At 47.2% G+C, this 12668-nt stretch overlaps 1 protein-coding gene across 1 annotated transcript in view; it reads left to right on the forward strand.

Moving 5' to 3' along the window:
• LOC143998093 (voltage-dependent T-type calcium channel subunit alpha-1I-like) overlaps nt 1-12668 on the forward strand; it is a 1330488-nt gene that overhangs the window by 914909 nt on the left and 402911 nt on the right. The gene's annotated exons all lie outside the window — the stretch shown is intronic.

The following is a 12668-nucleotide window of genomic DNA, read 5'->3' on the forward strand; positions in this document are numbered from 1 at the left end:
TTCAGAGGGCAGCGGTGGGACACAGAGCAGGCTCTGAACCAGGCATTTTCAGCGGTTAATTTCTCCTTACAGGGATTACGTAAGTCACCAGGTGTTGCTTGGCAGGCTAAGGTGCTTAGCAGGATTGTTGCATAGGGGCTTGTTGAGCCCTATTAAGGGTTCTCCCTTCTGGGGTATGTAAATACTAAACCCAGGTACTCCCTTGTTGTGGCTTGTGATGTCTTAAAAAAAGAGCAGTGGGGTTAACACTACAGGGAAAGCCATACCTATGTTATCAGTAGCTCCTGAGGAGCCTAGTCATATCCCTAGTGTTGTATACCCTGAGAGACCAGAGGCTTCTGGGCAATCTGAGCCTCTGCGCCTGTCTGGTTTTGCGCCTACAGTCAACTCTGCTGCTTCACCCTTTATCACCAGGGATGAACTGACCTCAGCCCTATCCAGGTTAGAGCACAGGATTGCTGGCATGATTGCCTCCATCCTGCATTGTGGCAAGAAGCGTGACAGATACCCCTCCCCTGAGCTTCCTAATTTGGAGCAGGAATGGGTTGAGGATGGGGAAGAGCTAAATGCCAAGGATTCTGTGGCGGGCCTGGCAGATGAGATGGGCTAGAAGATGTCCAGTTGGTGTTTGCCTCTCAGTTGCAGAGGCTTTTGATCCAGACTCTTACCAAGATGGTTTAATCTGCCTTTAAGTTGCCTCCTACAGAGGTTTCTGAGCCCCCCTGTTCCTCATGGGGTCCCTGAGGCCTCCCCATTATTGAAATGGTGTATGCCATTGGGAACATTCTGACAGGATTTTCGTTCATATATATCTAGTTACATAGTTGGTTAGGTTGAAAAAAGACACAAGTCCATCAAGTTCAACCTGTGTGTGTGCTTTTATGTCAATAATACAGTGTTTATCCCTGTATGTTGTGGTAGTTTAGGTGCCTATCTAATAGTTTTTTGAAATTATCTATGCTCCCAGCTGAAACCACCGCTTGTAAAAGAGAATTCCACATTCTTACCGTAAAGAACCCTCAACGCAATTTCTGGTTAAATCACTTCTTCTCTAATTTTAAAGAATGGCCGCGAGTCTTTACAAATGCCCTTTCACGGAAAAGTTTTATCCCTATTGTGTGATCACCAGTACAGTATTTGCACATTGAAATCATATCCCCACTCAAGTGTCTCTTCTACAGAGAGAATAAGTTCAGTGCTTGTAACCTTTCCTCATAACTAAGATCCTCCAGTCCCTTTATTAACTTTGTTGCCCTTCTCTGCACTTTCTGCATTTCCAGCACATCCTTCCTGAGGACTGGAGCTCAGAACTGGACAGCATACTCCAGGTGCGGCTGGACCAGAGTATTATGCCCCCTACACACGATTGGACTTTCCAACAACAAAACCGTGGATTTTTGTTTGAAGGTTGTTGGCTCCAACTTGTCTTGCATACACACGGTTAAACAAATGTTGGCCAACAATCATGAACGTGGGAATGTGGTGACGTACAAAATGTACAACGAGCCGAGAAAAAGGAAGTTCAGTAGCCAGTGCGGCTCCTTCTGCTCGATTCTGAGCATGCGTGAACTTTTGTGCATCGGACTTGTGTACACATTATCAGAAATTCAGACAATAAAGCTTTGTTGGCGGAAAATTTGAGAGCCTGCTAGCCAACATTTGTTGATGGAAAGTCCAACAACAAATGTTCGATGGAGCATACACACGGACTTTCAACCAACAAGCTCATATCCAACATTTGTTGTCAGAAAATCCGATTGTGTGTACGGGGCATTGTAGTTTTATCTCTGGAGATAATTCCCTTCTTAATGCATGCCAATGTTCTATTGGCTTGCTTGTAGCAGCTTGGCATTACATGCCGTTACTGAGCCTGTCATCTACTAGGACCCCAGGTCCTTTTCAATCCTAGGTTCCCCCAGAGTTTCTCCCCCTAGTGAGTAGATTGCATTCATGTTTTTGCCACCTAAATGCATTATTTTACATCTTTCTACATCAAACCTCATTTGCCATGTATTTGCCCACCCCATTAATTTGTTCAGATCTTCTTGCAAGGTTTAATTTCAAACTGGAGCAGCTTGTTGAGGGGCCGAAAAAACTTGGCAAAGTTCACCACAAATCTCTGAAAGTAGGAGCAGAACCCCAGAAAGGATTGGAACTCTGTCACTGTCCTTGGTCTGGGTCAGATAGTATGCACCTTCAGCTTCTTCGGGTTTGTGGCAATGCCCTTTGCTGAGACAACATGGCCTAAATATGTGACAGAAGTCTGGTAGAATTGGCTTTTCTCAGGGAATAATTTAACCCCCCTTTATTGAGACTTGTGAAGACCTTCTCCAGTCTCACCTCTCGTTCTTTTATGGTTCTCCCAAAGACAATGATGTTATCCAGGTATACCAATACCTCAATCAGGTTCAAGTCTCCCACGGTGCACTCAATCGGCCTCTGGAATGTGGCAGTAGTTCCTGACAATCCCTGGGGCATTCAGTTGAACTCATAGAATCCCAGTGGGCAGATGAAAGTCGTCTTCTCTCTATTTTTAGGGTGCAATGGTATCTGATAATACTCACTCGTCAAATCTAGCACACTGAACCACTTTGCTCCAGATAAACACTGTAGGACATTTTCAATGTGGGGGGTATTGTACTGGTCTGGGATGTCCTCCTGTTCAGAGTCCAGTAGATGATGAGCATCCACAACTTCTCATTCTTTTTTCCTCACTACCACAATAGTGGAGGCATAGGGGCTTCTAGACTCTCATATGACCCCCCCCCCCCGATCTCTTAAGCTCAGCCAGCTGCTCTCTGAGGTCTACTAGGTCACCGAGGGGCACCTGTCGAGCTCTCTCAAAATGGTGTGTCTTCCTGTAGTATAATATGACACTAGGCACACACCACTTCAAAGACACTCTGAGAAAAGATCTCCTCCCACCTGGACAACTGACTTTGGACACTTCCCTGCCACTGAGGAGGCAGAATCTCAGAGGACAACAGTAACTCACTTCTCAACTGATAGCCATCTTTCTTTCCAGCCATTTCAGCCGGTGTCACTGGAGTAGCAGCACTCATCCGCCCCATCAGCATGTGGACCCCTAGCATGACTGGACAATCCATGACATTCCAGACACTGACTGGCACCTTCCATTTTTCATCCGAAATAGAGCCTTGGTGGATACTATTTAAATTCTACACCAGTGATACCTTCTTGAACATTGGTCTGCAGCACAACAAAAGGGCCCAGTTGGCTCCAAGTCAACTTGACAGTGGCCTTCATGCAAGCAATTTCCCCTGGTTGCAACATCCTTTCCTTGGCTCCTTGTCTCCACAGTCTTCCCACTCCTTCTGCTTGGGCACTCTTCTCTTGGGGTGTCTGCTTATAGGCCTGGTATAGCTGAGAGTGTATCCTCTTTTCTGCTGAGTCTTCTTTCCCTATTAATGGGAAAAGTAATCGTCTCACCAGGTCGGTGTTCATTCTAACCAGCATAGAATTCTGTTCAGGCCCCGGGGGCCTCAGACACATGACAGCCAGGCTGTGAAATGTTTCTATCTTCCCGGTCACAGCTGGCCCAAACGTGACCTTGATGGGGATGTACACAAGATAAGGAAATTTTTCAGTTCCAATTTCCCATATCTCCAGCTTGCATAAGTGAATGTGCTTCAGATACTGTAGAAGTCCCTATACAGCAAGGTGACTTGTGCCCCAGTGTCCAGTAACGCCTTGTTATAGACACCTTCCACCTGTACAGACACTATAAGAGCAGGCCCTACCAGACTATCTGGCAGCTTGTCTGGTTTCTTTGGACTGACTGAACTTTGGTTTTGTTTCAATCTCCGTTGGCAGGACCTGATAGTGGCTTTGTAGAGTGGAGAAGCATTCACTCTCCTGTGCCTGTTTCCCCAGCCCAGATAAGCGGGTAATTCAGCTTGGGTGAGGGTATGATAATTCACCTTGTGGCCCCGTTTCTGGCACCTTGACTTAATCTTCACTCTTCCCATCTTTGGAGCACTTGACTTCATCAATGTTCTCAGCTGACTCCCTCTCTAAACTCCCCCTGAAGGTTCCCACCTTCTGGGCCAAGATCAGTTTCTGTAATGCCTTCAGTACTTCAGCCATAATGTCTGGCTTCTTCTTCAGAAGGCACTATACTTTGAAATGCCCCAGCTCTCCACAACAAAAGCATTTACTGGTATCAGGCTTCACAACTGCATTTGGGTTTGAGCTTCCAAAGTCTGTTGCATTTTGTCCTAAACTTGAACAACCTATGCAACCAACTCAACTGGGGCTGCTTCAGCGACTCACTGCACAACAGGAGGGCCAGACCACTCCCCTAGCTCCATCTCTTCCTCACTGTGTTCCTCAAAGGCACCTTTCTCAGCTTGAGCTGATACCTTCTCTGCCTTAGAATTAGCCTTCATAAGTCCTCTAGATCCTTGATTATTTTCATCCAGCAGTGCCTCCTCTTCTCTTACTAGTTTCACCAGTTCAGGGTAGGTAGGTACCACCTGCGCCTGCTTTCCTTTGAGCAGCAGACATAACACAGTCAGGTGGTTGGGTCTAGGGCCTTGCATTATTGATTTCAATCTGACTTTATCAGCACCCCCTTCTTCAGAATGATCTGGTGCAAGATCTTATCCACTCTGATGACATAATCAGACAGCCTTTCTACTTTACACTGGTGAGTGTGCTCAAACTTATATATCAAGTCAGGGAGCTTCTCTACTCTACCATAGACAGCGCACAATGTAGTCCATTGCCACACAATCTGGCTTTTCCCTTCTTAGGCTCCAGATAACATCTGCCACCAGACTTCAGAGACTTTCACTTATCCTCTGCCTCTTCACCACCTCAGGCACACTCCATTCTTCCACTGCTTGTATGACCTGATTCATCCAACTTTCAAACCCTTCCTCTCCACCAGGGGTGGGGATGCATTTTGAGAAGAACTGAAGCCTCCTGCACCCTTGATGGGCTGAGATAGTACTGCTCTTTACAAGACTCTCGAATAACTTGCTCATGTCTGTATAAAAAAGGCAGGAGGCAGACCGATGGCAGGGGTTTCAATCTCCTCTGATGTTGGGCTCACTGACCCAAACTGAGAGCATTCTTCTTCCAAGTCTGCTGACAGTTGTGATATTACTTGGGCCTTCACCCCCTCTGCTAAACTCACAGTGTCCTTCTGAAAGCTAACCGATATATTCAACCTCCATTCCAGCAGGGCGTAGGTACAGTCTAGTTCAGGCTCAGTTTTCATGTCCACGAAATGGGCCCTTTGATCTGATACAGCCTTTCTCACCAAGTGACATACCTCCCTCTCAGTTCATTTGATTCTGGGTATATCCGCCACCATGCACAGTTCCAATCGACTGCCTTGCTCCTGTTCCCAGGCAGTTGCTGCAGGGGAATTCATCCTTTCATCTGTACATGACTGCAGCCCATAAGGGGCATCCTGGATTCACCCCCAAATGTAGCACTACCCACATGAGGGCCGCTTGAAGATACTGTACCCAGGTGCATGGGTTCATCTTCACTGACCAACTCAGTACCAGGAGGCATGGGAGGTGAGGGAGGCATGGGTCGGACTACAAAGCTTGGAGGCAAATGTACAGGAGGCTTTCGCAAGATCTCCTTAAGAGAGACTTTCTCTGAGTCTGGAGTCAATGAGGATGGCAAACAAGATCAAGCTCTCCAGCTCAGTGGGTATATCTCGGACTGCTATCTCATCCTTGATGGAATCCGAGAGACCATGAGAAAAAGCAGCCACGAGGGCCTCATTGTTCCAAGCAACCTCTCCTGCCAGAGTACGGAATTCAACGGCGTAGTCAGCAACAGTTCTCGTACTCTGTTTGATGGACATGAGGCACTTGGCAGCAGAAGCGGAGCGTGTGGGAACGTCAAATACCCTTTTAAAGGAGGCCACAAACTCAGGGTAACTCAAGACAACAGGTTTTTGCACCTCCCATAGAGGGTTAGCCCAGGCCAAGGCTCTCTCAGAAAGCAAAGATATCACAAAACCTACTTTGCTTCTGTCTGGGGGAAACGCCTGGGGCAGCATCTCAAAGTATATCTCAACCTGATTGAGAAACCCTCTGCATTGAACTGGATCGCCCCCAAATAACTGGGGAAGCAGAGCAGAACCAGACATACCTCTTATAGAGGTAATACTCGAGGCGGGTGCCTGCACAGAGACTTGCGCAGCAGCAGGGATGGCCTGCGACTCAGGTTGTACCGGAGCAGTCACCGTGGGGGATTCCAGGTGAGCTGTGCGATTCAGGAGCTTTTGTAATGCCATGGCAAACTGATCCATGTGGGGATCTTGCTCATCCAATCTGGAAAAAATATTACCAACAAGTGGATTGACTGTATCTTCTGAATTCATGGCCTTCGCCTACTGTCAGAAACCATGAATCAGACAGAAGTACAATTAAATCACACTTGTTTATTAATAAAAATAAAAAGGTAAATAGAAAAAGCGTAGTCAAGCATAGCCAGAGTCCAGTAACCAGATCGGGTAGTCAGCCAGGCCAGAAGTCAGGGATCCAAGTAGACCAACAGCAAGCAGGATAAGGAGCCAGAAGGGATGTCAGCAAGCCAGTCTTTAAACAAACCACAGGAGATGGTTTCTAGTGATGTGACCAAGGCGAAGGCAGAGGTGAAGTGAGCTGGAAGGCTTTAAGTAGGCAGGTTAGACAAGCATCATCAGGAACAGCTGGTAACTGTGGAGAGAGAAGAGAGCTGGCAATTAGCCAACAGCTGAGTGGCCAGCCCAGAGAAGGAAGGGCTAAGCCAGCCCTGACAGATACCCAGCTAGAGGAAGGCAGTAACGTGTGCCCAGAGAGAGGGGATGCCCAAGAAGGACAGCAATCTGGCAGTCATGTTCCCGCAGCTGCAGCATACTGCCAGGTTTGCTCCAGTGATGAAGAGGGGGGGGGGGGTGATGAGGTCACTTACTCCACGTGGGTGCCTAATAGGAGGAGGAGGCACATCTCCAATGAGGCAGGATGCCCTCCAGGGGCCAGCTTATGGGCAGCACACCGACTTTATTACACTGCAGAGCTCTGCATGTGCAGGGCGCTACCTCTGTGCGTTATTCCAAAAGTTCTTTGGTGTGGGCCTTTTTTGAGGCGAGTGCATCAGATCGCACTGCTGCTATTTGCAACATATGTCTCAAGCGTATCTCGCGTGGCCAAAGCAGCAGCCGCTTGGGCACCACATGCTTGACCAGACATATGCTGACCTGCCATGCAGCTCTTTGGCAATCGTACCTTAAAGACCCACACCAAAGAACAAAGCGGACCTCTCCTTGCTCCTCATCAGCTGGGATCTCCAACCCTACTATACCTTCAGTCCTCTCTGAAACCTGCACTGAGAGGAATGAAGGTGTAGAATTAGGGGTGTCACAGCCAAGTACTTGCGGGCACTCCGCTATCGGTACACCGATGTCCGATTGTACCAGGCAAATTTCCCTGCCCCAGCTGCTGGACCATCTAAAGAAGTTCACTCCCAGCCATCCACTTGCCCAGTGGTTGAATGCTAGCATAACTAAATTGCTAGCACTTCAACTGCTGCCTTTTCAGTTGGTAGACTCGGCCCCCTTCCATGAGTTTGTGCAATGTGTGGTTCCTCAGTGGGAGGTTCCCATACGCCACTTTTTCTCACAGAAGGTGATTCCGGGTCTCTATCGGCATGTGGAAGGCAATGGTCTTAGCCTCGCTGGACATGGCAGTCAGTGGTAAGGTGCATAATACCGCTGACTCATGGTCCAGCAAGGACCTTTATCCATGTTACATGGGTAAGGTTGCGGACCATATCTTGCCGTCGCAGAGGGAGCAGAGGATGAAACATCTTCAGGAGGCCTTGCAGAAAGGTCTGTGCAACGCGTTCCCAGAGACTGGGATCCCCACCAGCTTTCAAGCACCTGATGCTGATGTAACCAAATAATTTTTTTTGAAATGTCAGATCCCTTCAAGACTGCCTATGCTGAGTGACTATCCTCTTCCTCCTCAATGATCATGCTGATAGCTTGTAAGAACATTTTTGGTTCTGGGCGCCGCCAGTGGCTAAAGCCCAATTTTTCAGCCCCTGTTTAACAGGGGCATGTAATTAAAATTTTTGATGCAATATTTTGCAGGAGGGTTCGTTGCTGCGCTCAACTACAATATCTGTAAGGGGTTGCAGTGTTGTGGCACCAGCACCAGTGCCTAAGGCCCAATTTTTCAGCCCCTGTTTAACAGGGGTGTCTAATTACAATTTTTGAAACAATACTTTGCAGCAGGGTATATTCCTGCTCTCCAACTAGAGTTTCTGTGAGGTGTTGCAGTGTTGTGGCACCAGTGCCTAAGGCCCAATTTGAATACCCTTGTTCAACAGGGTCATGTAATTACAATTCTTGATATAATATTTCACAGCAGGGCCCGTTCCAGCGCCCACCAAGAGTAACTTTGAGGACTTACAGTGTTATGGCACCAGCACCACCAAAGGCCCAATTTTTCTACTACTGTTCAACAATGGCATGTAATTTCAATTCTTGATATAATAGTTCACAGCAGGGTGTTCCAGCGCCCACCAAGAGTCACATTGTGGCAACACTAACACCTTAGGCCCAAATTTCTGCAGAGCATATAGAGCAGGCCCCTACTTTCAAACATCCAACTTACAAATGTCTCCTACTTGCAAACGGAAGGAGACAACAGGAAGTCAGATAAAATCTACCCCTAGGAAGGGAAATTCTCTCCTGTAAGAGTTTATATGGGAAGAACTTGTCTCCTCTCCACTGATGCTTTATCCCAATCCTTGTTTTACTAAAAAACCCACATTTTCTAAAAACATTTGTCATTGAGACAGAAAGTGAGGTGAAATCTTCTGAAGAGGTGCACATACAACAAAAAAAATTGTTACAGGGATGATAAGCCTTCCCTATGTTTTCCAAAAAGCTTAAAAATAGATTTTTTGACTGGAGCTACACTTTAAAAATGTACCAGTTCAAAATGACAAACAGATTCTACTTAACAACAACCCTACACAGTTCCTGTCTTGTTTGTACCACCTGTATACTGCTGTTCTGAGTATATAGGGCCTGGGGGCCCCACACCTTTCTTTTTTTTCATTTGGGTATTGGGTTCCCCTTAATATCCATACAAGACCCAAAGGCGGGGGGGGGGGGGGGTACCCATGCCATTTTTCTCAATGATTTTCATCCATGTTGCCGGGATCAGGCATTACATTAAAACCACAATCAGTTTTAAATGACCTTTTTTCCAATAGAAATGTAATTTTGTGCAGGAACTGTTCTAAACACGGGAAACACGTGCCACTTCACAGGCATACTATAGACACCCGAGAAATTAATATGTAGAGCTATAATAAAGGAATAAAAATATACAGATAATCATATAAATCATTCAAAAAAGAAGAAAAACCATATTCCTTAATATTAGTTAAACATAAGGACCAGAAAATGTTTCAAAGAAATGAAATATGCATAAAGTATAAGTGAACAAATATATGCATGAAAATATATGAAAAGTCTGATAACAAAATAGTTGCCCACACAGGGGTTTCACCTTTCCACAGCAATAATGTACGTAGAACCAAAAATACCAAGCCACCTGGCTCTCTTAAGCAGCACTGCTGCTCAGACTTCTGCTGCAGCCCTCTTGGCTCTTTAACAGAGTTCCTGTACACCCAGTACCTCAGCACTCTTTACTAGCTTCTTGTTTTCAGCCCACAAGCTTGGACCCTCTGTCTACTCTGACAGACCGACCTGTGCAGACCTGCACACTTCTTCTCCCTTACTCGCCTGGACTCCTCGGGAGGGTGGAGCCCAGAACCATGGTGTTGGCTTTGTTTTAAGCCCAAGACCCACCTGTGCAATCATCCAGCCAGACTGCTGGCTGTTCCCAAAACCCGGTCCCAGGATTGGAGATTCCGTACTACCACATATCCCCCCCCTTTGTTTCGACCCAGAGGGCGGAACACCCAAGTTACTTTTGGCACCTCTGTGCCAGATACCATTTACAGAAGTACCCTCCTGTCCAACCTCGCTTCTCCTAACGGGGAACTCCACCCAATGCCTCCTTTGGTGTCTCCCTCTAAGCCTTACTGTCACTCTGCTATGAGCTTTGATGCAACCTTCCCAACTTTTCTTCCGAGTGCATTTCCATAAGCACTTCCTCTCCTGAAATCTTAATGGGTTCCCGTTGGTCTTTCTACCAACCCTTCTGCCTCCACGCTTCAGGTTCCCAGGTTTCCCCAAAACTTTCTCAGCAGTACTGTTCTGAGACTGTAGGGGGCCTATTTCTATAGTGTTTATAACGGAAACCCACCTCTTATTTCTGGTACCTGACTCAGCAGTCACTAATTGATTACCAGGTTTACCTGTACCTTTGGGCACCACATTATCATGTACCATTAACACATTATTTGGTTCATCATTGACAGACATATTCAAACCAACATTAGACCTCTCAATGTTGCACATGTCACCAATGCCTTTTTTTTCAAAATTTGCTAGGGCAGAGTCTGCAGAGGGCACACATACCAGAGGGCCGCCATCACCCACAGGAACCTCACAGGATGCCACCTCCCCTGGGTTCACCCACTCTGCAGGCAGCTGTCCTACCACTTGACCCGTTCTGATGCCATCTGTATTTTTATCCACCGGAACAGGCAAGCTCTCGTCTGATCCACATACAATTTTTAGCACGCTCCTTGTCCATTCCCCTGTCTCGGGGACCTTATTAGGTTTGTCACCTAGACCAAGCACTGGACTGGGGACCCCAGTCTCTTTAACCACCTTTGTTTGAGCCCTGGTCAGGATCTCTGCTGCTTTCAGGTCCACACATGGCCCTTCCGCCTCATGTGATTTTTCTACTGGTGCAGTATACACGCCCTTCACCAACTGACCAGCACCACACTGGACCATAGCAGCAGAAATGCTTCCCATCTGGTTGTTAGGAGGTGTAACCACAGACATTTTAGGCTTATTTTCAACTTCTCCAAAGTCTGTCTCAAATATTTCTTCTGGAGCTAATCTAGCAGCATACGTAGCGGCAACTTTTAACAAAAGTAGCAAATTTAGGAATAAACCATTCCTGTCCTGTATTGCTTTGCTCTGTACAGCCTGCCATAAAGTGCTCCACCTAGTGGTACTCCGCAGTACCGGACCATCAGACTGTGGAGAAGACACACTAGTATAGATTGGCTGTACATCCCAAAGTTCAAGCATCTCTTTTAATGCTTCAGTTATAAACCAGGCCCTTGACTCCAGACCTAAGTCCTTCCTCGGGTCTTTCATGACACTGGGGCTACAGAGAGACCCACTTGCTGAGACTTGAAAAGTTGCGACGGTTAACGGAACCTCCTCCCAGCTGGAGGTAAACACAGCCTGGTGCTCCACCAGAGCGCTGCCAGGTGCTGGACTTATACACAACTTCTCAGGCTCAGCATCAGTGAACTGCTCCAGAACATTACTAGTGACAACCTCACGTTGACACTCCATGCCAACCTCAGTTTTGTTGATCACAGACAATGTCTCTGCTGTGCCCTTATTTGGTTCATCCTGCTCACCAGGGTTAACCCCTGCAGCAGCCACCGTGCCCTCAGGTACAAGCTGTTCTGTAGCCCCTCCTGCTGGCCCAGCAGAAACCGTGTCCACCTTATCTTTGTGCATAAAAGCCTTATCTATCAGGGAGATAAGATTTTTGCTCCAACTATCCCAATCCGTTGTATGTGCGCTCCCTTCTGCGGTACTCCTCAGCACCGATCCATCTGCCCAAGGAGACACATAAGAACAGACTGGCTCAGCTGCAGACTTATTACACCAGTCATTGTAAATCACGTCAGACTGTGGTAGCACAGGTTGCAATACACCATATTCACCACCTTGCTCAGCTTGCATTTCATAAGCCTCACACACCTTTGCATTTTTCGCATTTGTAGGCTGTCCTAGCCCATGGTCAACTTGAGCCTGATAGTCAATAGACACAACACTTTTAGTCATCAACACAGGTTCCATTTGGATTTTAACCCTTGCATTCCCACTATATAGGGAAAAGTCATTCTCAAGTGCACATTCAGTGGCCCCACTAACTGGGGTCACTCTCGCATCATGGACAGTCTCGTAACCAGTCCTTTTATACATGAAATCAGCAGTTCCAGCCATCATTTCATTAAAGACAGTCTTACCCACCGCAGTAGTTGGGGTCACCATCTTCATTTGAGTACGTCGTCTTATGCACCAGTCCTCTGCTGCACTTTTACTGGCCAACTCCCCCTGGTGGCCATGGGATGAAACTACAGCAGGCATCTCCCACCGTTTAGCACCCCCTGCAGGCACAACAGGAAACTTCTTGTTGCTAGGGGTGACTGCAAACATATTTTCACCGGAATCTGGGCCTACAGACAAAACTTTCTCAGCAACATTATCTCCAGCCGTATTCCACAACCTAGGGCAAGAAAACATGCCATGCCCCAGCTGGCCACATTCCAGGCATGGTACTGGACGATTTTTTCCAAAAGCGATTCTCTCCTGGCGATTCCCAGCTGGCCGGAATGCACAGGCCTCTTTGTGGGGACGCTGAACCAAACCTCTACTGCAGCTCCTTTCAGGCATAAATTTCACTCCGGTTGCCATGGGAGACCGCACTCTCCCAGCAGAACTTTGCTGGCTCCCTCCA

Source organism: Lithobates pipiens, unplaced genomic scaffold, assembly GCF_037356315.1.
Source record: "Lithobates pipiens isolate NorthernLeopardFrog02 unplaced genomic scaffold, aLitPip1_a1.2 Scaffold_19, whole genome shotgun sequence".
Classification (NCBI taxonomy): Eukaryota; Metazoa; Chordata; class Amphibia; order Anura; family Ranidae; genus Lithobates; species Lithobates pipiens.